Source organism: Onychomys torridus, chromosome 1 (genome assembly GCF_903995425.1).
Source record: "Onychomys torridus chromosome 1, mOncTor1.1, whole genome shotgun sequence".
NCBI lineage: Eukaryota > Metazoa > Chordata > Mammalia > Rodentia > Cricetidae > Onychomys > Onychomys torridus.
In genome coordinates, this window is record NC_050443.1 from 8,777,627 (window position 1) to 8,803,302 (window position 25,676).

Below are 25,676 nucleotides of genomic sequence, written 5' to 3' on the forward strand. Positions count from 1 at the left end.
CTGTACAATAAAAGAATGCCCAGAGATATCACCATTCCTGAGTTCAAGCTCTACTACAAAGCTATAGTTGTTAAACAATATTGGCTTAAAGAGAAAGACAGATTAGAGTAATGGAACTAAAGACCAAGACGTAAATCCATACACTGGTGAACAGCCAATCTTCAACAAAGAAGCCAAAAAATATACAAAGGAAAAAGGAAAGTATCCTTAACAAATGGTGCTGGCATAACTGTATATCGACAATTAGAAGAATGCAAATCGATCCACAGCTATAGTCCCACACAAAATGTAAGTCCAAGTGGATCAGGGAACTTGAAATAAGACCAGATGCACCGAATCTTATACAAGAAAAAATGGGGAACAGTCTTGAATGCATTGGGACAGGAGAAAATTCTTCCTAAACAGAACAATGAGAGCACAAGCACTAAGATAATAACAATTAATAAACTGGATATTTGCTTTATAGAAAATCTTCTGTAAATCAAAGGACACCATCAATGTGGACATAATTGCAACCCCATAGATTGGAAAAAGATTTTCAACAAATCCACATCTCACTTAGGGTCAATATTCAAAATATATAAACAACTCAAAAAACTAGACACCAACAAACTAAAGAATCCAATGTAAAAATGGATTTAAATAGAGAACTTTCCACAGAGGAAACCAAAATGGCTATGAAACACTTAACAAAATGTTCAAAATCTTTAGCCATCAGAGAAATGCAAATTAAAATAACTCTCAGATTCCACCTCAACCTGTCAGAATGGCTAAGATAAAAAACACAAGTAACAGTTCGCTCATGCTGGAGAGGAGGTAGTGTGAGGGAAAAACTCCTCCATTGCTCATGGAACTGCAAACTTGTAGATCCATTTTTAAGTCAGTGTGGAGGTTTCTCAGAAAACTGGGAATCAACCTACCCCAAGACCCAACTATAACCACTCTTGGGCTCATATACAATGGATGTTCCATCCTAAAATAGGTATATTTGCTCAACTATGTTCAAAGCAACTTTATTTATAATAGACAGAACCTGGAAACCCAGATGTCTCTCAAGCAAGGAATGGATAAAGAAAATGTGGAATATTACTCAACTGCTTAAAACAAGGACACCAGGATATTTGAAAACAAATGGATGGAACTACAAAAAAAAATCATCTTGAGTGAGGTAACCCAGAGAAAGACAATAATGGTATGGGCTCACTGATATGTTGATATTAGCCAATAAATAAATGATAATAGTGCTATGATCCAGAGACCAAGAAAGACTAGGTAACAAGGAGTCATGGTGGGGACACACAGATATTTTTCTGCAAGGGTAAAAAAGAAGAGATTTTTTGAGTGAACTAAGGGCAGGTGGGCATGGAAACGTGAGCGATCAAGTTGAGGGGATAAAGAGAGTTCTGAAAGATAATATAGAAAGGGATACATTTCATGGTCAGTCAAAAACATTGCCAAGAATCTCCAAAGAAGACTCTAATTTAGACTTCTAGCAATAGCAGATATGTTGTCTGAACTGTACATCTCCTGTGACCAGATTTGTGCCTAGCCCAACTGTCATCAGAGAGACTTCATCCAGCAACTGATGGAAACAGATGCAGACTCACAGGCAAATATTAGGTGGAGTTCAATGAATCCTGCAGAAGAGGGGGAGAAAGAATACTTGGAGCTACAAGGGTCAAGGACATCACAAGAATACTCACAGACTCAACCTGGGATCATAGGGGCTCACAGAGTCTGAAATGCCAAGCAGGTTGCCTACAAGGGACTGATCCTGACCCTCTATATATGTGCTATCTTTTGTATATTGGTGCCCTTTTAGGACTCCAAACAGTAAAAACAGGGGCTATCTCCAATTCTTTTACTGGTGTTGGGACCCTTCTCCACATGCTGGGTCACATTGCCTGTCTTTAATACATGGGAAAGTACTTAGTCTTATTGCAACTTGATATGCCATATTGATATTAATGAGAGTCAGGTTCTTTCTTAAAGAGAAATGGAGGAGGAGGTGTGTGGAGACTGGGAACTGAGGAGGATTCTCCTGGGGGAGATAATGGAAGGAGAGGACACAAGGGAAAACTATGACTATAAAGTAAAATAAGTACACAAATACATTTATTTTAAAAAGAAAAGGAAAACAAAACAAAGCAAAAATCAAACCATCTTTCTGACCCCTGTGAGTAATGACATGCTCTATCAATGGAAGTCTTCTCTCATATCAGCCCTACATGTCATGACTCCTATTACAACATACTTGTTCCACTTTGCTACTTCATCTTTTCCACCTCTCCATCAAATATTTGTTCATCATAATGGTATTGGGAGCGGAGGTGTTTCATGCAGTATACCCTTTTGACCAGACAGCTTTATTTGCAAATGTTGATTGCAATAAACTATTGGTCTGGTTCAGGACCTTTGGCTTCTACTACACTATCAATACTGACTCCTCTAGACTCTTCTCAGATATCCTACTACTAATTTTCAGAGTCATGGAGATCCTGTGGCTATGCTTCTGTAGGACCAGCTCCCCAGCTTCACCAGCAGCTCATAGATTAGGTAAATATTTGCTTGAACCAACTCAAAGCCATTAGATCTGGGCCTTGGTGGTTGCTGAATTATTTAGCACTAGTTTTTGCTCTGCCTTCCCCTGCCCCAGAGGTAACAGGTTAGGGGAAGACTAGTCCTGACTATTTTTAAGGTTCTTTTAATTTATATGTAGAAGTATTTTTCTTGTATGTTTGTGTTTGTTGCATATGTGTCTGGTGCCTATAGGGGCTGAAAGAAGGCATTGTGGGTTATCATGTGGGTTGTAGCTGGAAAGTTTCTATCCAGGTCCTGCCAAGCACCTGCAGTCCCACAGCCTACTTATAAAATAATCACTTAGAAGCTTATATTAATTAAAAATACTCATCTATTAGCTCAGGCTTATTATTGACTAGCTCTTACATTTAAATTTACCCATAATTGTTATTTATGTTTATCCACTTGGCTTAGTACCTTTTCTCAGCTCTGCCTTCACATCTTGCTTCCTCTGTGCCTGGCTGGGAACTCCTGACTCTTGCCAGAATTTTGTTCTCTACTTGTCCCACCTATGCTTCTGGCCTGCCTAATGGCCAATCAGCACTTTATTTATTAAGCAATCAGAGTAGCATGTTCACAGCATACAGAGAACTATCTGTGGGTAGAAGAAATTAAGCCCTGTTTCTCTAAAAGAACAGTGAACGCTTTTAACTGCACATGCATCTCACCATCCCTACTTGTTTATTTGTTCAAAATGTCATCTTAGTTTAATTTTGGTAATTTGTAATCTATGTAGAAATTCATCCATATGTTTTATATTTTCCAGTTTAGTGGTATGTTCTTAAGATAAACCCTAATAATTTTCTGATTTTCACTGGAGTTTGTCATAACGACTCCATTTTCATGTCTTACTTATTAGCTTTGGCATTCATTCTTCCTTTTGGTTAGTTTATTTAAATTTTTCAATAATGTTTATGTTATGAAAGAACCAGATCTGTTTCATTAACTCTGTGGTTTGTTTTGTTGTTGAGCTGCTTTGGTTTCACTAATTTTCATTACTGTCAGTGTTGTTTATTTTTTTCCAGCTAATGATCTTGGGTATGTGACTTGTTTTTTTTTTTTTTTTCCTACAGCCCTAAGGTGAATCATTAACTAAATTATTGGACATCTCTTTGATTTCTTAATATAGGAACACTGCCCTTTAAACATCTCTTTTAGTACTATTTACATTGCATCTCACAGATTAATGGACGTTGGGGTTTAATATCCATTTTATTGAAGGAGTCTTTCTGCTCTAGATTTTTTTTCAAGAAATCATTCATAATTACACTGTGAGTTGCTTGATGTACATGAGTTTGTTTACCTTCTGGAGTTTCTCCTGTTTGTATGTAGTTATCTCATTGTTGTAAGGTAGAATGTAAGGAAATATTTCAGTTTCCCCATATTTGCTCAGACATTCTTTCTGTCCTAATATATATTCTATTTTAGAGAAAGTTCCATGGATTGCTAAGAACAAGGAGTATTTTGCAGTATTTGGATACAATATTCTATAGATATTTTTAAGGAAATTTTACCTGTAATGTCATTTAATTATGTTTCTTCTATATTGGGATGAAGCTTTAATTGTTGGGAGTGGACTACTATGACACCTGGTGATAGTCTCTGGCTTTATACCTAATAGTATTTTCTGTATAGAACTGGGTGCACATGTGTATGGAATTGTATAGGTCTTCTCATGAACTGTTGCCTTAACCAGTAGGAAGTAAAGTTTATCATTTATCACTAGATTTACTTTCAAGTCTATTTTGTCAGATTAGATCAGCAACACTTGGTTGTTTTCAAGCTTCATTTTCCTTGAACACCTTTTTTCATCACTTCATTGTAAGGTTATATCTGTCTTTGATGACGGAGTACAACAAATATATACTTCCTACCTTTGTATTCCAAACTCCTAGCATGTGTTTTTTAATTGGGAATTGACATTAATATTCAGTTACTTAGTGATAGGTGCCTATTGATTACTGTCATTTTGATAATTTTTCCAAGGGTCTCAAGTTGTTTTCTTGTTTAACTGTTGTTCTAGTTTGCTTTATACTTTCTATGATAAGATGCTCTTGTCAGAAGCATGTAGGGAAAGAAAGTGTTCATCTGGCTTCCACTTTCACATCACAATCTATCTATGGGAGGTTTTAGGGCAGTATCTCCAGAAGGAACTTAAGCAGAAACTATTTTACTAATCTGCTTGCTAACTCATTCAGTGTTTCAGGCTAGGTTAGATTCTTCATACATCCCAGGACCTATGCTGTGGGCCCTAACACATCAATCATCAATTAAGGCAACAATTCCAACCCTTGGTCACAGGCCAATCTGATAGGGACAAAACCTTAACTGAGACTATCGCAGATAATTCTGGGCTGTGTCAAGTTGACTGGTAAACTTATGGTTTTGCAGTCTTAGGGACACATCTGTTTTTCTCTTCATTCTAAAAGGATCCTATAAATTTATTTTGTAAAGCTGTGTTGATGGGTATACATTCATTTTGCATAATTTTACCATGTAAAATTTTATTTCTCCTCAAGTTATGACAAGCAGCTTGGATGGGTACAATATTTGTTATTGATTGTCTTTTATAATTTGAAATATAGCTTTCCAGTCCCTCCTGCATCTTAAAAATCTGCATTAAAAAACTGTTATTCTGACAGACTTTCCTTTACATTAGACTTGGTGTTTCTCTCTTGTGAATTTCAATGTCCTTTGTTTCTTTAATTATAATATTAAGGGGGGAAGTTCTTTTCTGGTCTTGTCTATGTGGTGTTTGAAATTCTGCCTGTTAGCATCTGTTCTAATAAAAAGCAACTTAGAGAGGAAAAAATTTGTTTTGCTTACAACTCCAGGTTACAGTTTATTATTGATTGAGAAGGCTTGGCAGGAAGTTAAAGCACTATGTTCAGTCAAGAGCAGAAAGACAATAAATATGTTTACCCTTGCTTTCTTGCCCACAGCTAGCTTTCTCTTTCCTTATGCTTTTCTGGGCCCCTCTATTTTAGAATTATGCTCCCCACAATGTGTTTCATCATTCTACATTATCAATAAACTATCTGCACAACCTTTGAAAGATGTGCCCATAGGCTAATGTAATCTAGACTATTCCACATTAAAATTCTCTTCCAAGTTAGCTATAGGTTGTGTTAAGTTAGCACTAAAAGCTACTAAACACAACATCTGTTCATAACTACAGGGAATGATCTTAATAAATGTTTTCTACACCTATAAACTTTAGATTTCCTCTTTTCATAGAGTGAAAGATATATTGGAATTCCCACTCCTATCGTCTTATTATATTATCTTTGTTATTATTGCATTGTCCCAAGTCCTCCACCTTACCTTCACACTGTGATTTTGTCCTTTAAAATATCTTATTTATTGTGATCTGGTGTGTATGTATGCATGAGTATCTGTGTGGTGACACACATCTCACAGAGCATTTGTGAGAACCTGAGAACAACTTTGTGGAGCCAGTTGACTATTTCTAATTTATGTGGGTTACAGAGACAGTTTGGTCATCAGGTTTGCATAATAAGCACTTTTTTACCCACTATTGTTTCACAATGCCACCATTCCCTTTTGTACCTCTATTTCCTTCAATTACTGTTTATTTGTTATGTAGATCACATGTGCTAATTTCTACTCTTCCTTGTGCAATGTTTTCATAACTCACTTTTCAAAATTACGTCTTTAGTGGCTGGAGAAATGCTTTGGTGCTCAAAAGAACTTGGTATTTTTAGAGGAGGGAATTTTATTTGCCAGTATCTACATCAAGTGGCTCACAGTTTTCCATAACTGCAGTTTCTCATCTCTGCAGACACACAAACACACAGACTGATACTCATGTAGAAACACACAATTATATATAAAAGAAAATATAAAATAAATCTTTCAAAAATTATTTCATTAACTACAAGTTTCTAGGGCCTTGCATATTCTCTGAACATTCATATATAACATTCTCTGTCTCTGCCTCTGTCTCTCTCTTTCTCTCTCTCTCTCTACCTCTCTGTCTCTCCCTTTCCCACTCCCTCTCCACTTTCCCCTCCTCTCCCTCTCTCTCTACTTGTTGACTTATTTTCTTCATTATTTTAATTGTATTTATTAATGGTGTCATACACCCTTGATTCATTCATTTGGTTTTATTCAACTGCTTGTTGTACTGATGAGAATTATTCTTCTCAATGTGATACAAAGCACCATTCTTCCCATCTCTGTCTTTGAATCTCTCTGTTTTTCTAAGACCAGGGGACAGTAATTTACATTCCTGCTAAATGAACATTAATTACCACTCAGATCTTGTGATTGTTTATTTTTGGATACAGCCACTAGGTCATATCACTTGATACACATCAACAAAAAGGAAACAAAATGGTCAATACCCAGGCTGATTAGTATGGTGCAAGTCTGCAATTACAATATTCATGAGATAGATTCAAGTAAATCAATAGTTCAAGACCATTCTTGTCTATATACAAAGATAGAGTCAAGCTTGTTGAGATATCCTTTATAATCCCTTCCTCCAAGTAAACACTTATCTTTTAAAATGACTTCCAAGACAGAACCACTATTAATTTCCAGCTACATACATGTAATTAGCTTATTTTTGGTGCTCTCCCTAAAATGCTTTTGGCTTTTTTTCTTTGTTTCCAGACAGGATCTATTGTATCCCAGATTGGCCACAAATTCTCTATGTACTGGAAAATGACAATGAACCTCTGATCTTCTCTTGTCTTCACCCTCCGAGTTTTTGTATTGCAGATGTATGCCCCATTTGGCTTGGCTTTTAGGTTTTCTTTGAATGTGAATAGGTATGTGTGTTTACAATGGTGTGGTTACAAATGTGCGAATGTGGCTGTTCTTGTGCCAAAGCTTGAATGTGGAAGACAAGCAATAACATCAGGTTGCCTTAATTTCTACCCTGTTGGAGACAGAGTCTCTTTCTTCTTTTTCATCACTGTGTATGCCAGCTTAGCTGGTGCCAATATTCTGGACATTCTCCTTTCTCCCCCTTCCATGTCATTGAAGAAGCACTAGGGTAACAAAGAGAAACTTGAATTGCCATCTTTGAATGGTTCCTGAGGATTCAAACTCAGGTCCTCACACATGTACAGCAAATGCTTTCCTCTGAGCCATCACCTGAACCCAGCTTTCAATTTCTCTAAGTGGCTTAATTCTGTCTTGTATTATGAAATTTATCTCTCTCTACTGCTTCTCTGTAGATCATTTACCCCCAGCTTTAATCAAATTTTAGATTCCTTGAATTTATGTGTCCTACTACTGTGACCCTTGCTTAATTCTTAGCTTCACTCCTGACTTGATTCAGTTAGTTCTTCAGATAAACATGAACAATGCAAATATGCAATGGAAGCTGAGAAATGCAGGGAGAGGCCTAAACTAAGAACAGTGAAGACACTGTGACTGTTGAGAAAACATCACAATAGCCCTAGGAATGTAAATGAAGCTTTAGGGTGAGTATCAGGGTCCTGTGCTGTTGTTCCCTTTTGGGGAGGGGTCTAGTAAGCACAGAGTCAATGATATAGACTCTGGGAGAATGTTGAAACATGTCCAGTTTATTCAGAAAGAGGCAAGTCTTACATACACTCTACCCCACCCTGGAAGATGGTCTCAGGAATATGCATCTGCTGGTGTGACATAGCTGCCTCTCATTGGTCCAGGTCATCTCCAGATCATGTTTCAGCTGCTTTAGCTAAGGCCCTAAAGCAGACCCAGGTTGGCTTTTAGAAAGTATCTTTTTTTATTGATTTGGGCCAGCTGGCCCTCAAGCCTATTAGGGCTGAGATATTTCACAGGGGTGAAGGTGGAAGTCTATGCCTGGAAGGTCTCTAGTAGTCTGTGTTTAGGAGGCTAGGGTATTGAAGAATCAGTATTGAGAAGTGGTGGAAGCTTAGAAGTGGATGCCAGGGTGAGGAGATCTCCTTTAGAAAGGATTAAGATAGTTCTTTAGACATGATAGTAAAATAAAGTTCAACCATGGCCATGCAAAGTCTTACTGTATTGGTATGATTGATTTTCCCCAAAACATGCCTCCATCACTAAATCCAACCTGAAGGATGTCTCCATGAGACATCAGGAGTAAAGCTGTAAGATGATAAGATTACTAATGAACTTGATTTAATTAGCTCATTATCTGTGTGTATGTGTGTGGTGGTATTGTGTTCCCTGAAATATTGTGCACCCTAATAAACTTATCTGGGGTAAGAGACAGAACAACCACAATATTAAACATAGAGGATAGACAGTGGTAGCACATGCTTTTAATCCTAGCATTCCAGAGGCAGAAATCCATATGTTCAAGAATACAGCCAAGCATGGTGATTCATGCCTTTAATCCCAGAAAGCAAGCCTTTAATCCCAGGGAGTGATGGTAGAAAGAAAAAGATATATAAGTTGTGAAGACCAGAAACTAGAAGCATTTGGCTGGTTAGCTTTTAGGCTTCTAGCAGCAGTTCATCTGAGATCCATTCACAGAGGCTTCCAGTCTGAGAAAACAGGATCAGCTGAAGAACTGGCAAGGTGAGGTAGCTGTGTCTTGTTCTGCTTCTCTGATCTTCCAGCATGCACCCCAATAATTGGCCTGGGTTTGTTTTTATTAATAAGACCATTTAAGATTCCTCCTACATATGTGTCCAATATCACATTGTATATTTTAAATACTAGTTTTATTTTTCTTAGTAAAGCTGTCTGCCAATTACAGAAAAGTGAAGAATATCAGGAAGACATGACTTTCATTCTTTGTAATCAATATTTTCCTCTTCCCTTCCCACAGTGATATATGGATCATGGTTTGAGCACACCCGTGCCTGGCTATCCATGAGAGAAAGGGACAACTTCCTGATACTGAGCTACGAAGACATGAAAAAGGTAATTGTCATTCTTACAGAAATCACAGAGCCTTTCACAAACTCACCCCATGCAGAACCCCATATTTCTCGGTATCCCCATGTGAGTTTTAGATTGATGAAGAGTCAATAAAAGAGAAATTATGCCCTAGGTCCTTTATTGACATGCACCTGGAATTTTCTCTGCAGTCACATTATTCATCACCCACATCTTTACCTTATCAATCATCGGGGAGTGTGGGGTAGCTCACACTTGTGATATAGGCTTATTAATTCTGCCTGAATTAAATAAATTTAATTTATTTAATGTGCCTGCAACATATTTAATAACCTAATAACCCAGTAGTTTGTGGGAAATAGGTAAAGCACTTTCATTGCACTATTGTGCCCAACTGTATGTCATCCTCCCATAAAGGCAAGAAGAGGGACAAAGGCATGAAATCCATCTGTGAATCCTGGGAGATCACAAGTGCTGAAGTCACATGAACAGCACTAAGTGATACACACATCTGACTAGCAATGTACAGGATGCAGCCAGTCAGGGATGATTGTATCCTGTGCTCTGCAGTACAGAGAGTTCTGCATGATGACCTAGAATACATTGGAGATTTCAAAACTCTTCATAGAGAATATCTAAAATGTTTCAACATTTTGTAATGACATATGTCTAAATAAACTGATAGGCCATGTCCTTATCAGATCACTGCAGGTTTCATTTCATTGAAATGCCCCACAGAAATACCTCTTATTTTAAAAATTAAAAAAAAAAATATCTTGGCAAGGCATCACATAACTCTAAAACTAGCAATGAGAGAGAAAGAGTCAGAGTCAGAGGTTCTAGGTTATCCTTGTTTGTATTGTGGGTTTGAGGTCAACTTTGGCTAAAACAGGCATTGATTCAAAAGATCATTAATTTAAATAATTTTAAGTTCATTTATGTATTTTATTTTCATTTAGTTAAAAAATTCTCCCACTACTGATGGACACATAATAATGACACAAAGCACATAAACCCAAAGACAGTCACATTTGTTGAGCCACTCAAAAGTTTTAGTAGTTTAGAAGCTATCAGTGAAAGATAACCATCATTTATATATCACAGATTTTTTAAAAAAGGAATTTTTTTACTGAACAAGAAATAATTTGTGCAATCTGTCAGAAAGAGAAAAGAGAAAACACTTGCCCATCCATCCTTTGAATAGTTCAAAAAATTTAGTTAAGGAGGAAAAGAAGCAGTCTTTCAGCCACTGTGTACCTTTCAGAAGTAGATTCTGATGATGATGATGAAGGTTAATGAAAGCTGTAACTTCTTTGTCTTCATTTTTATTTCTCTTAAAAATTTTATTAAATAAAACAATTTTTAAATTTAAACATATTTTGATCATATTCTTTCTCTCCAAAAATTTCTTCCAAGTTTTCTCCTGCTCCTTCTCCACACAACCTTAAATTCTTTCTGAAAAACAAACAAAATCCAAATAAAACAAAACTCCCCCTGAAAGAAAACAAAGTAAAACAATAAGCAAAAAGAATAAAAACACAAAACTGCTACCAAATACATCCAAATAAACTGGAGAAAGAGAGAGAGAGAGAGAGAGAGAGAGAGAGAGACAGACAGACAGACAGACAGACAGACAGAAAGAAAGAAATATGGAGTCTATTACATGTTGGTCAACTACTCCAGTACATGAAGACTTTCCTGGAGTGGTTGATATATCCAGTGTCATTTCATTGAAGACAGTGGATTTTCCCTCTGCCAGCAGGTACAAATGACAGTTCCATTGTTAACCTTTACCCTAGTGGCTCGATTTTCATTTATTCATTTTTTAAAAATATAACAAAACTAAGTACAATTTGATGAAATAATAGTATCACCTCAACATTGGACATGATAAACCAAGGAAAGGAAAACAGCACAATAGAAAGCACAAGCAGAGACCCACATGCTTTAATACCAAGGAAGACCACAAAATTACTAAACTGTAGACCCTAACATATAAGCATAGGATTGGTGCAGACTGGTGTGGAACTTCCCATGCTGCTCTAGTCTGTGGGTTCATTTCAGCTTTTCTTGAATTTATAAGGATTGTCATGTTTTCTTAGTGTCCTCCCTCTTCTCTGGCTCTAACCCTCTTTCTTCTTCTTTTGAAGAGTTATCTAAGCTCTAAAATGAGAGATTTGATGGAGACATATCACTTATGGCTGATTGTTCAAAAGTATCTCAAACTCTATATATTCTCTGTGGATCTCTATTTTTCTTCTCAACTGTTTTGGGAGAAATCTTCTCTAATGATGGTTGTACAAGGCACTAATCTGAGTTAGCAGAACACCATGGAGTCATTATGTCACTAATTTTTCAGACCAGGAATATTTGATTTTACTCTAGGTCCCCAGACTATCTAGTCTCTGGTCAACAAAGCAGTGTCAGCTATGTGTTCCATCTCATATAGTAGGCCTTAAATAAAATCAAGTATTTGTTGGTTATTGGTGAAGTTATTAAGGCCACTCCATGTAGTTAAAAGGGAGGTTTATTTTGTGGGGTAACTTACAACTGAAGGAATAAGGTAAAGGGTCTGGGAAAGGTTCAGTGCATTCCAGCAGTGTTCTCTGGAGAACTCTGCTTGGTCTTCCTCCAGTGTCCAGGGTCCAGGAACCAAGAGATCTGGTACATTCGGTTCTTGGGTCTTCAAGGTTCTCCCTTGGCCCCACCTTGTAGGCATGACAGTTACTGAAGCCTCAGTGGGGGGTTGGAACTTCCAGATCAAAGCTGGAATGGCTACCCACTATAGTTGGCTACTCTCCTGAGCTTTGTGGCATCATTGCCTCAGTGTATCTTGCAGGTAGGACTATGTAATTGTAAGTTCCTGTCCCAACCACCTGGTCCCAAATAACCACCTCAGAGGTTGAATGTGATCTATAAATGCACAGCTAATAGCTCTGGCTTGTTACTAGATAATTCTTACCTTTATATTAATCCATTTCTATTCATCTATGTATTGTCAAGTGTCTCATGGCTTTACCTGTACTCTAATATGTCTTGTTTCCTGATCAGCTGGCTGGCATCTCTCCTGAATCTGTTCTCCTTCTTCCCATCATTCTCAATTTTGTTTTACCGCCTAACTTCCTGCCCGGCTACTGGTCTGTCAGCTCTTTATTAATGAATGTGAGTAATACATATTCATAGTGTAAAAAGTTAGAGAGAATTCTCCCATTTTTGTCTAATTAAAAGGAAGATTTTTCACCTTAATATAGTAAAACTATATACAACTAAAACAGTTATTAGATAAGAAGTACAGTAATAATATCTGATCCATTTACATTTGGCAAAATTAGAGAAAATATGTAATTATCTATCTTATCTTGGTTTGTCTAAAGTTTTGTTTCTAATTTACATTCTCTTATAACTAAGAAAAACTATGATTCTAACTCTTTTGTCTTTAATGCCATCAAAGACCCCAGAAGGGTGAAAAGTTACCTAATGGCAGGGACATCAGGTTACCTAGACAGTAACCCAAAGTTCCTCTGTAACACTGGGGCATCCAACTCTGGCATACAGGCTAAGCATATCTTCGAGGCTTTCCTGTTAAGCAGAGAATATTGAAAGACTGTCCCACACTATCTTGGCAAAGTGCACCAGTCCCCTTTCTTGCATCCTGCTGGTCCAGCTTAGACAGTAGCTGTCAGCAATTGAGGCAGTTACTTTACCTCTGTGGCTAGCTTTGGCCATACAGAAAACAAACTCCATATGGAATTTCTTTGATGTCAAACATCCTCTTTGAAGTAGTTGGTGCTTCCAGGAACAGACATGTCTCACTGTCAAGAAAAGTCTATGTTCTTAAAACATTTTAAATGTCATATTCTGTAAATCTTTGAAGTGTTTGAAGACTGCCTATCAATCTGAAATGTACCTATGTATACCTAGAAGACCTAACTAACACGACTATAAGTGTGTTATAATAGATGGCTATTAATCTGTATTTCTTAACTATATATTACATTTTAAAATTAGCTGCACAAACATAATACCTGAAACAAGTGATGAAATATACACAAATTATAACAAAAATAACTTTAAATTTGTATCAATAAACCAAAATCCATATCAACATAAAATACATATGATTAATACTTGTTTTTGTGATAAAGTAGATTCAATAGTCTACCATTTTATCTTATCATTTCTATATCCCTCCTTTTTCTTTTCAGAACAAGATTCCTGAATCTAATCTTATTGTTTAGCTTTTTTTCTGTCCATTATGTACAACCAACCTTTCAAATGATGACAATCATAATGTGTTATTGGGAGTGTGGGTGTAGTTCTCTAGATTATTTTCAGTTGATTTGGGGTCCTGGTGATCTTTTATGAGTCCTGGGATAATTTTGGATTAAGGTGAGTTCTGACTGAAGTTTTCTGTGAGGCTGAATCATCTCAGCCTGCTTCTTCGAAGTTGTTCTGATGCAGAACTCAGAGGGAACTGCAACAGAGGCACTCTCAAACATTGCATCATCAGGATAATCCTTTCCTATTGGAGATTTTTCAGGGGTCTTCCTCATTCAAACCTGATTTTTCTTAACCCCAAATGAATCCAGAGCTTTTTATTTCCTGTGGAAATAAAAGCAGAATATTTTTTCTAAAGTAATATATCTTTTGACCTAAATTTTGATGCCAAGATATTTTGAAAATATATAGCTTGGTATTAACTACCAGCTTTCAATATCAAATGTTTCTTTGCAGTTTTCATTTGTTGAAGAATAGTCAAAAATTTTACATACAACACAATAACATACAGTGTCCAGACTCTCTGTGTGTTTTCCATATTTATGTGGCTTATTGTTTAAGGAATTTACTTTATTTTAATACCATATTTTTTAATCAAGGACTACATATATTTTTCTCTCCCAAGCCTATGCATATTTTTAAACATACTGTGACCTGTTTAGAGTCTCTTTCTTTTGAATCTGTCCTTACTGCACATCTATAAACTTTTCTGTATGCATGAACAAAGAAACCTCTATGTAACATAGATCACAGAATGCTGGTGATAGCTCCTCCCCCTGGGTTCACTGAGAGTCTAGCGTCATGGCAGAGGCATATTTCACCACCAATGGGAGTCATGTTTGCTTCTTGATCTCTGGCAAGTTTCTGGGTCCATGCTGCTATAGAGTATCATGCTGCCAGTTGCTCATAAACACCATATAAGAGTTTAGGACTAGGGCCTCTTAAACAAACAACCACCCATTTTTGCTGCTAGCACTTAGCCTGAAAGCCATCTCTTAAAGGAGCTATGCATGTGCTCACTACCAGGAAACAGAATTCGCTGGAGAAAAAGTTGCTATCAAGAAGCCATGCTTGATTATATTCTTGTGTGTCTAGGATCCATTTTAATTATTACTAAGAATTTTTTTCACTTTTCTTTATTAAGAAATTTTCTACTCACTCCACATACTATCAACAAATCCCCCCTCCTCCCTCCTCCCATCCCCCAGCCCTCTTTCCCAAGCCACCCTGCATCCCCACATCCCCCAAATTGAGGTCTCCCATGAGGAGTCAGAAGAGCACAGCACACTGAGCCTAGGCAGATCTCATGCCCTTCCCACTGCACCAAAGCTGTGCAAGGTGTCACACCACAGGCACCAGATTCCAGAAGCCTGCCCATAGACCAGGGACAGATCCCGACCCCCCTGCCTGAGTGCCCCCCAAACAGTTCAAGCCAAACAATTGTCTTCCATATCCAGAGGTCCTAGTCCAGTCCCATGGAGGCTCTACAATCACCAGTCCACACAATTCATGGGTTTCCACTAGTGTGTCTGGTCATCTCTGCATGTCCTCCCATCATGATCTTGACATCGCTCACCTGAAGTATCTCTCCTCTCTCTCATCAATTGGATACCCAGTACTCAGCCTGGTGACTGGCCGTGAATCTCTGTATCTGCCTCCACCAGTCACTGGACAAAGGCTCTATGATGAATGCTAGTTTATTTGCTAGGCTGGTCACCAGAGTAGGAAAGTCCAGGCACCCTCTGAATCACTGGGAGAAGATCAGGGTGGTGTCAACCTTGTGGATTCCTGAGAGCCTCCCCAGCACCCTGCCTCTTCCTATTCCCATGATGTCCTCATCTATCATGGTATCCCCCTCCCTACCCTCCCACTCTGTCCCTGTTCTAGCTTGACCTTCCCATTTCATAAGTTCTCTTCTCCCAATACTTGCCCTCAGCCAGCCGCACACCCATTCCACTCACGTAGAACTCATCCAGTTTTCCTTAACAGGGTCATCCATGTGTACCTTTCCCTGTTAGCTAGCCTCTCTGGAGTTGTGGGTTGCAGTCTGGCCATCCCTTCCCTCCCATTTAATATCCACTTATGAGTGAGTACATACTATGTTTGTCCTTCTGAGTCTGGGTTACCACACTCTAGATGATATTTTTTAGATCCCACCCTTTGCCTGCAAATTTCATATCATTGTTTTTTTACTGCTGAGTAGTACTCCATTGTGTATGTACCACATTTTCTCTATTCGTTCTTCAGTTGGGGGGCATCTAGGTTGTTTTCAGGTTCTTGCTATTACAAATAATGCTGATATGAACATAGTTGAGCATGTTTCCTTGTGGTATTATTGAGCATTCCTTGGGTATATGCCAAGAGTGTTATAACTGGATCTTGAGGAAGACTTATTCCCAATTTTTCTGAGAAACCACCATACTGAATTCCATAGTGGCTGTACAAGTTTGCATTCACACAAATAGTGGAGGAGTGTTCCCCCCGATCCACATCCTCTCCAACATAAGCTGTCTCTTCAGTGTTTTTGATCTTCACCATTCTGACAGGTGAAAGATGGTATCTCAGAGTTGTTTTAATTTGCATTACCCTGATGACTAAAGATGTTGAGCAATTCCTTAAATGCCTTTCAGCCATTTGAGATTCTTCTGTTGAGAATTCTCTGTTAAGCTCTGTAGGCCATTTTTAATTGGATTGTTCCGTATTTTAATGTCTAGCTTTTTGAGTTCCTTACATATTTTGGAGATCAGCCCTCTACCAGAAGTGGGGTTGGTGAAGATCTTTTCCCATTCTGTAGGCTCTCATTTGGTCTTTTTACCATGTCCTTTGCTCTACAAAAGCTTCTCAGTTTCAGGAGGTCCCATTTATTAATTGTCACTCTCAGTTTCTCTAATACTGATGTTATATTTAGGAAGTGGTCTCTTGTGCCAATTTGTTCCACACTACTTCCTAATTTCTCTTGTATCAAGTTCAGTGGAACTGGATTTATGTTGAAGTCCTTGATTCACTTGGACTTCAGTTTATTCATGATGACACATATGGATCTATTTGCAATCATCTCCATGTTGATATCCAGTTATGCCAGCACCATTTGTTGAAGATGCTTTCTTTTTTCCATGGTACAGTTTTTGCTTCTTTGTCAAAAAGCATATGTTCATACAGTTTTGGCTCCTTTGTTGAAAATCACATGTTCACAGGTGTGTGAATCCACAGGTGTATGGATTAATGTCATGGTCTTTATTTTGAGTCTAATGGTCCACATGTCATTTTTTATGCCATTACCAAGCTGGTTTTATTACTATTTCTCTATAGTAGATCTTGAGGTCAGGCGTCATGATGCCTCCAGAGGTTGCTTTATTATACAGGATTCTTTTAGCTATCCTAGGTTTTTTGTTTTTCCATAAGTTGTTAAGTATTATTCTTTCCAAGTCTGTGAAGAATTGCATTGGGATTTTGATGGGGATTGCATTGAATCTGTAGATTGCTTTTGGCAAGTTTGCCATTTTTACTATGTTGATTTTACCTATCCATGAGCATGGGAGATCTTTTCATTTTCTGATATCTTCTTCAATTTCTTTCTTCAGAGACTTAAAGTTCTTGTCCTACTGGTCTTTCACTTGCTTAGTTAGAGTTACTGCAAGGTATTTTATATCATTTGTGGCTATTGTAAAGTGTGATGTTTCTCTGACTTCTTTCTCAGCCATGTTTTCATTTGTATATGGGAGGGATACTGATTCTTTTGAGTTAATCTTGTATCCTGCCACCTAACTGAAGGAGTTTATCAGCTGTAGGAGTTCCCTTCTAGAACTTTTGTGGTCACTTATGTATACTATCATATTGTCTGCAAATAATGAAAGTTTGACTTCTTCCTTTCCAATTTGTATCCCCTTGATCTCCTTTTGTTGTCTTATTGCTCTAGATAGAACTTCAAGTACTATATTGAATAAGTATGGGGAGAGTGGACAGCCTTGTTTTGTTCCTGATTTTAGTGGAATTGTTTTAAGTTTCTCTCCATTTAATTTGATGTTGACTGTTTGCTTGCTATAAATTACCTTTATTATGTTTAGGTATGTTTCTTGTATTCCTGGTCTCTCCAGAACCTTTATCATGAAGGGGTGTTTGTTTTTGTCAAAGCTTTTTCAGCATCCAATGAGATGATCATGTAGGGTTTTTTTTTGTTTCAGTTTATTTTTATGGTGTATTACCTTGACAGATTTTCATATGTTGAACCATCCTTGTATCCTTGGAATGAAGCCTACTTGGTCATGGTGGATAATTGTTTTGGATGTGTTCCTGGATTTGGTTAGCCAGTATTTTATTGAGTATTTTTTCATCAATGTCCATGAGGGAGATTGTCTGTAATTCTCTTTCTTTGTTCCATCTTTGTGTGATTTGGGTATCAGGGTAACTTTAGCCTCATAAAAAGAATGTGGTAATATTCCTTCTATTTCTATGTTGTGGGATAATTTGAAGAGCATTGCCATTAGCTGTTCTTTGAAAATCTGGTAGAATTCTGTGCTGAGACCATCTGATCCTGGGCTTCTTTTTGGTTGGGAGACTAGTAATGACTATTTCTATTTCCTTAGCAGTTATTGGTCTATTTAAATAGTTTATCTAATCTTCATTTAACCTTGGTATGGGATACCTATCCAGAAAATCATCTATTTCTTTCAGATTTTCCAATTTTGTGGAGTACAGGTTTTTTAATATGACCTGATGATTCTCTGGATTTCCTCATTGTCTGATGTTATGTCCCCCTTTTCTTTTCGGATTTTGTTAATTTGGATGCTCTCTCTTTGCTTCTTGGTTAATTTGGATAAGGGCTTATCTATCTTGCTGATTTCCTCAAAGAACCAACTCTTTGTTTCATTGATTCTTTGTATTGTTCTCTTTGTTTCTATTTCATTTATTTCAGCCCTCAATTTGATTATTTCCTGGTATCTGTTTCTCCTGGGTGAGTTTATTTCTTCTTGTTCTAGAGCTTTCAGTTGTACTGTTAAGTCGCTGGTGTGAAATTTCTCCAACTTCTTTATGTGGGCATTTAGAGCTATGAATTTTCCTCTTAGCACTGCTTTCATGGTGTCCCAAAAGTTTGGGTATGCTGTACATTCATTTTTATTGAATTCTCAGAAATCTTTAATTTCTTTCTTTATTTCTTACTTGACCCATTGGTGATTCAATTTGGCATTATTCAGTTTCCATAAGATTGTAGGCTTTCTGTAATTTTTGTTATTGTTGAAGTCTAACTTTAAGCTGTGGTGGTCTGATAAGACACAGGAGGTTATTTCAATTTTTTGTATCTGTTAACATTTGCTTTATAACCAAGCACATGGTCAGTTTTGGAGAAGGTTTCATGGGGTGCTGAAAAAAAGGTATATTCTTTATGTTAGGGTGGAATATTCTGTAGATATCTATTAAGTCTATTTGAGTCATAATGTTTGTTAGTTCCCTTATTTCTTTGTTAAGTTTCTGTCTGGCAGACCTGTCTGTTGGTGAGAGTGGGGTGTTGAAGTCTCCCACTACTAGTGTATGATGTTTGGTGTGCGATTTATGCTTTAGTAATGTTTCTTTTATGAATGTTGGTGTCCTTGTATTTAGGGTATAAATATTCAGAATTGGGACTTCATCTTGTCAGATTTTCCCTGTGATAAATATATAGTATCCTCCCCAAACTATTTCAATTGATTTTAGTGTGAAGTCTATTTTATTAGATATTAGGATGGCTACACTGGCTGGATTCTTAAATCAATTTGATTGGAAAGTCTTTTCCCAACCTCTTATTCTGAGGCAGTTTCTGTCTTTGAAGTTGATGTGTGTTTCTTGTATGCAGCAAATGGATGGATCTTGGTTTTGTATCCATTCTGTTAGCTTGTGTCTTTTTATAGATGAATTGAGACCATTGATAATGATGGATATTAATGACCAGTTATTGTTAATTCCTGTTATTTTTTTGGTGGTAGTGTTGTATGTTTCCCTTCTTTGGTATTTGTTGGTATGGGACTATCTATTGCCTGTGTTTTCACGGGTGTATCTAACTTCCTTAGGTTGGATTTTTCCTTCAAGTGCTTTCTGTAGGGCTGGATTTATGGAACAATATTGTTTAAATCTAGTTTGATCATGGAATATTTTGTTTACTCTATGTTGATTGAGAGTTATGCTGGGTATAATAGTCTGAGTTGGTGTCCATGGTCTCTTAGTATCTGCATAACATCTGTCCATGACCTTCTGGGTTTTGGAGTCTTAATTGAGAAGTCAGTTGTTATTCTTATTGGTCTGCCTTTATATGTTAGTTGTCTTTTTCCTTTGCAGCTCTTAATATTTTTTCTTTATTCTGCATGTTTAGTGGTTTGATTATTATGTGGTGTGGGGACTTTTTTTTGATCCAGTCTGTTTGATGTTCTGTAACCTTGTATTTTTATAGCCATTTCCTTCTTTAGGTTGGGAAAGTTTCCTTCTATGATTTTGTTGAATATATTTTCTGTGCCTTTGAGTTGGTATTCTTCTCCTTCCTCTATCCCTACTATTCTTAGATTTGGTCTTTTCATGGTGTCCCAAATTTCCTGGACATTTTGGGTCATGACTTTGTTGGCTTTGACTGATGAATCTATTTCTTCTACCATATCTTCAATGCCAGAGATCTGCTCTTCCATCTCTTGCATTCTGTTGGTTATACTTGCATCTGTATTTTCTGTTCGTTTACTCACATTTTCTACTTCCAGCATTACCTCAGTTTGTGTCTTATTTATTGACTCCATTTCAGTTCTGAAATCTTGAACTGTTTCCCTCACTTGTTTAATTGCTTTCTCTTGGCTTTCAAGGGATTTACTGGTTTCTTTCCATTTTCTGTTTGACTTTTCCTCAATTCCTTTCAGGGAACTTTTCACTTCCTCTTTTAAGATCTCTAATATCTTCTTAAAGTTATTTTTATGGTAGATACTTCTGTTTCTTCTGTGTTGGGATGTTCAGGTCTTGCTGATGTAGGTTCTGATGGAGCCATATTGGTTTTTATGTTGTTGACTGTATTTTTTCACTGGCATCTACCCATCTCTTTCTCCACTTTGTACAAGCAGTGTCTGTGTCTGAGGGAGCCTCTCTTGGTCTTATTGATACTCTTGATCCAGTGGGAGCTCTTGGTCTAGATGATGCTGATGGACTTTTTGTCTTAGGGAGCACCTCTTTGTTCAACTGGTGCTAGTGGGCTCTGTCTAAGGGAGTAGCTGCAGTCTTACTATGTGGTAGATGGTGGTAGTCTGACCTGTCTGCACGAGGTCTGCCAGCCAACTGGCCTCTTAGTCTAGTTGGGTGCTGGCAAGCTCTGTCTCAGGTAACAGTTTCAGTTTCAGAGGGTGGGTGGGATTTGGGGGAGATGGGGCTTGGGTTATAGGATCTGCTGATGGATGGTGGTAGTCTGTCCTGTGTGCAGGAGGTCTGCCTGTCAACTGGCCTGAAACTGGAACTACAATGGGTGGTAGTGTAGGGACACAGGTTTGTGCCCATGGGCCCAAAGCCTAGGGGCTGGGGTGTTTGGGTATAAGGATGAAGACTCACTCTTAATCCAGTTGAGTGCTGGCAGGCTCTGTCTCATGGAACAGTTGCAGTCTTGGAGGCTGGGTGGTGAAGGGGCACTGGTTTGTGCCCATGGGCACAATGCCTAGAGGCTAGGGTATTATGGTATGAGGATAAAGACTCACCTCTTAGTCCAGTCAGGTGCTGGCATACTCTGTCTCAGGGAACAGTTCAAGAAATTTTTATTATTAAGAAATTTTCTTTTTACTTTATATACCAACCACAGATCCTCCTTCCAACCCCCAGCCTCGCTCCCCAACCACCCATCATTACCACATCCTACAAGGTAAGGTCTCCTAGAGGGAGTCAACTGAGCCTGGTACATTCAGTTTATACAAGCCCCTTCTCCCCTCCACCAAGGCTATACAAGTTGTCCCACCATAGGCACTGGACTCCAAAAGGCCCACTCGTGCACCAGGGACAGATCTTGATCCCACTGCCTGGGAGCCCCACTAAACAGTTCAAACTAAACAACTCTCTCAACAGAGAGCCTAGTCCAGTACCATGAGGGCTCCTCAGCTATTGGTCCACAGTTCATGCATTTCCACTAGTTTGGCTGGCCATCTTTGTATGTTTCCCCATCATGATTTTGGTGTCATTTGCTCACAGATTCTCTCCTCTCTCGGCCTGGCTTTTGGCCATGGATCTCTGTATCTGCTTCTATCAGTCATGGGATGAAGTCTCTATGATGACAAGGAATGTAATCACCCATCTGATAACCAGAGTAGGCCAGTTCAGACACCCTCTTGACTTAGCCAGTAGTCTAAGGTTGTGTCATCCTTGTGGATTCCTGGGAACTTTCGCAATACCTTGTTTCCCCCTATTCCCATGATGTCTTCATTTATCATGGTATCTATTTCATTGATCTTCCAATCTATCCCTGTTCTAGCTCGAACCCTCTGTTCCCTATGTTCTCATCTCCCATCCATTACCCTCCTTACCTTGTTCAACCCTAGTTTGCTCTTGAAGATCTCATTTATTTCTCCTTCTCTGAATGACTCATGCATCACTCCAAAGAACCTCAGTAATATCTAGTATCCCTGAAAATGTAGGTTGAAATCTGGTTATCCTTTGCTTTACATCTAGTATCCACCTATGAGTGAGGACATACTATTTTTGTCCTTCTGAGTCTGGGTTACCTACAGTCAGGATAATGTTTGCTAATTCCATCGATTTGCCTGCAAAATTCATATCATTGTTTTTTAGTGCTGAGTAGTACTCCATTGTGCATATGTACCATATTTTCTTTATCCATTCTTTGGTTGAAGGACATCAGGTTGTTTCCAGGTTATATCTATTATAAACAATGTTGCTATGAACATAGTTAAGCATGTGTCCTTGTGGTATTATTGAGGATTCCTTGGGTATATGCCCAAGAATGCTATAGCTGGGTCTTGAGAAAGAATGATTCCCAATTTTGCAAGAAACTGCCATACTAATTTCCAAATTGCCTTTAAAAGCTTGCATTCCAAAGAAAAGAGTAGGAGTGTAGAGAGCTGCGTACAGCCATGCCTCAAAGATGGCACCGGCTTCCACCCTCCACCTTCCCGATGGTGAGCGCTCTCTGTGATAAACAACTCCATATTTGGCTAAGGCAGAGATTCTGGCTTGCTTCCACACACCTGGACCTATTGGTAGTGCCCACGTGGTGTATCAGGGTTGGCTACCCAGTGATTACTTAAGGCTGTGAGCGGGTTTCCCTGGGGTCAGAAGATTGTTCAAGGTTCCTGAATAAACTGATGAAAGAAGAGCCTGGTGTTGCATCTTCCTTGCTGGTCGAGGTGGTCATGGCTCTCTGGTGCCAATGCATTCAAGACTACTTCCTACTTTGTCTTCTATCAAGTTCAGTGTAACTGGATTTATGTTGAGGTCTTTGATCCACTTGGACTTGAGTCTAGTGCATGGCAACAGATATGGATCTATTTGCAATGTTCTACATGTTGACATCGAGTTACGCCAGCACCATTTGTTGAAGATGCCTTCTTTTTTCCATTGTACAATTTTGGCTTCTTAGTCAAAAAGCAGGTGTTCACAGGTGTGTGGATTAATGTCAGAATCTTCAATTTGACTCCATTGGTCCAGATGTCAGTTTTTATGCCAGTACCAAGCTGTTTTTATTCCTATAGCTCTATAGTAGAGCTTAAGTTCTGTGAATGTGGTGGCTCCAGCACTCGCTTTATTGTACAGTATTCTTTTAGCTATTCTGGGATTTTTTGTTTATCCATATGAAGTTGAGTATTATTCTTTACAAGTCTGTGAAAAATTGTGTGGCAATTTTGATGGGGCTTGCATAGAATCTGTAGATTGCTTTTGGTAACGTTGCCATTTTTAGTACATTAATCCCTCCTATCCACAAGCATGGGATATCTTTCCACTTTTTGATTTTTTTTTCAATTTCTTTCTTCAGAAACTTAAAGTTCTTGTTGTGCAGCTCCTTCACTTGCTTAGTTAGAGTTAGCCCAAGGTATTTTATATTATTTTTGGCTGTTGTAAAGGGTGAAGTTTCACTGGTTTCTTTCACAGCCCATTTATCATTTGTATATAGGAGGGCTACTGTTTTTGTTTGTTTTTGTTTTTGTTTTTGTTTTAGTTAATCTAGTATTTTGCCATGTTACTGCAGGAATTTGTCAGCTAAAGGAGTTCCCTGTTAGAATTTTTGGAGCCACTTATATGTACTCTTGTATCTTCTTCAAATATTGAAAATTTGATTTTTCCTTTTTGATCTCCTTTTATTGTCTTATTGTTCTAGCTAAAACTTCAAGTACTATATTGAATTAATATGGGGAAAATAGAAAGCTTTGTCTTATTTCTCATTTTAGTGGAATTGTTTTGAGTTTCCTCTCCATTTCATTGGATGTTGACTGTCAGCTTGTTGTAAATTTTCTTTATTATGTTTAGGTATGTTCCTTATATTCCTGAACTCTCCTGCACCTTTACCATGAAGGGCTGATGGATTTTCTCAAAGACTTTCTCAGCATCTAATTACATACTAGTGTGGGTTTTTTTTTTACTTTCACTTTGTTGATATAGTATATTACTTCCACAGATTTTCAATGTTGAAATATTCTTGCATGTCTGGGATGAAGCATACTTGCTTATGGTGAATAATTTTTGATGTGTTCTTGGATTAGGTTTGCCAGTATTTTATTGAGTATTTTGCAAGAATGTTCATGAAACACTGGTCTGTAATTCTCTTTATTTGATGCATCTTTCTGTGGTTTGGGAATCAGTGTAACTGTAGACTCATTAAAAAAAGTTTGGTAATGTACCTTCTTTTTTGTAATTCTTTTATTTATTTATTTTATTTTATTCTCCTTTTTTATTTATTATATTTGTGTTTTAATTTTACATATCAGCCATGGGTTCCCCTGTCCTCCCCCCTCCTGCCCCAGGCCCCATTTCCCCCCAACCTTTCTCCTCCATTCCGAACTCCTCCTGAGTGAAAACTCCCCAGGGGATTCAATTCAACCTGGTGGATTCAGTGCAAGCAGGTCCAGTCCCCTCATTCCAGGCTGAGCAAAGTGTCCCTGTGTAAGCCCCAGGTTCCAAATAGCCAGCTCATGCACTAAGGACAGGTCTGGGTCCCACTGCCTGGGTGCCTCTCAGACAGTTCAAGCTATTCAATTGTCTCACTTATCCAGAGGGCCTGATCCAGTTGGGGACTCCACAGCTTTTGTTTCATAATTCATGTATTTCCATTAGTTTGGCTATTTGAGCCTGTGCTTTTCCAATCTTGGTCTCAACAATTCACATTCTTGCAGTCCCTCCTCTTTCTGACAATTGGACTCCTGGAGCTCCACCTGGGGTCTGGCCAAAGATCTCTGCATCCACTTCCATTAAACATTGGATGAGAGTTCTAGCACCACAGTGAGGGTGTTTGACCATCTGATCACCAGACTAGGTCAGATCAGGCTTTCTCTCGACCATTGCCAGCAGTCTACAGTGGATGTATCATTGAGGATTTCTGGGGACCTCTGTAGCACTTTGCTTCTTCCTGTTCTCATATGGCTTTCATTTATCATGGTCTGTTATTCCTGTTCTCCCTTTCTGTTCTTGATCCAGCTGGGATCTCCTGATCCCCTAAGCTCTCTTTTCCTCGAACCTTGCCCTTCATTACTCCCACTGTCATCCATGTTGTTCATGTAGATCTCATCCATTTCTCTGTCATTGGGTGATCCCTCGGTCTTTCCTAGGGTCCCGTTTTCAAGGTAGCATCCCTGGAGTTGTGTAGCAGTCTAGTCATCATTGTTTTACATCTAGTATCCTCCTATGAGTGAGTACATACCGTGTTTGTTGTTCTGAGTCTGGATTACCTCACACAGAATGATTTTTTCTAGATCCATCCATTTGCCTGCAAACCTCATGATGTCATTGTTTTTCTCTACTGAGTAGTACTCCAATGTGTATAT

At 38.2% G+C, this 25,676-nt stretch overlaps 1 pseudogene; it reads left to right on the forward strand.

The window, feature by feature from the left end:
• The window catches only part of LOC118572481, a 66,848-nt pseudogene that overhangs the window by 17,232 nt on the left and 23,940 nt on the right, over positions 1-25,676 (forward strand).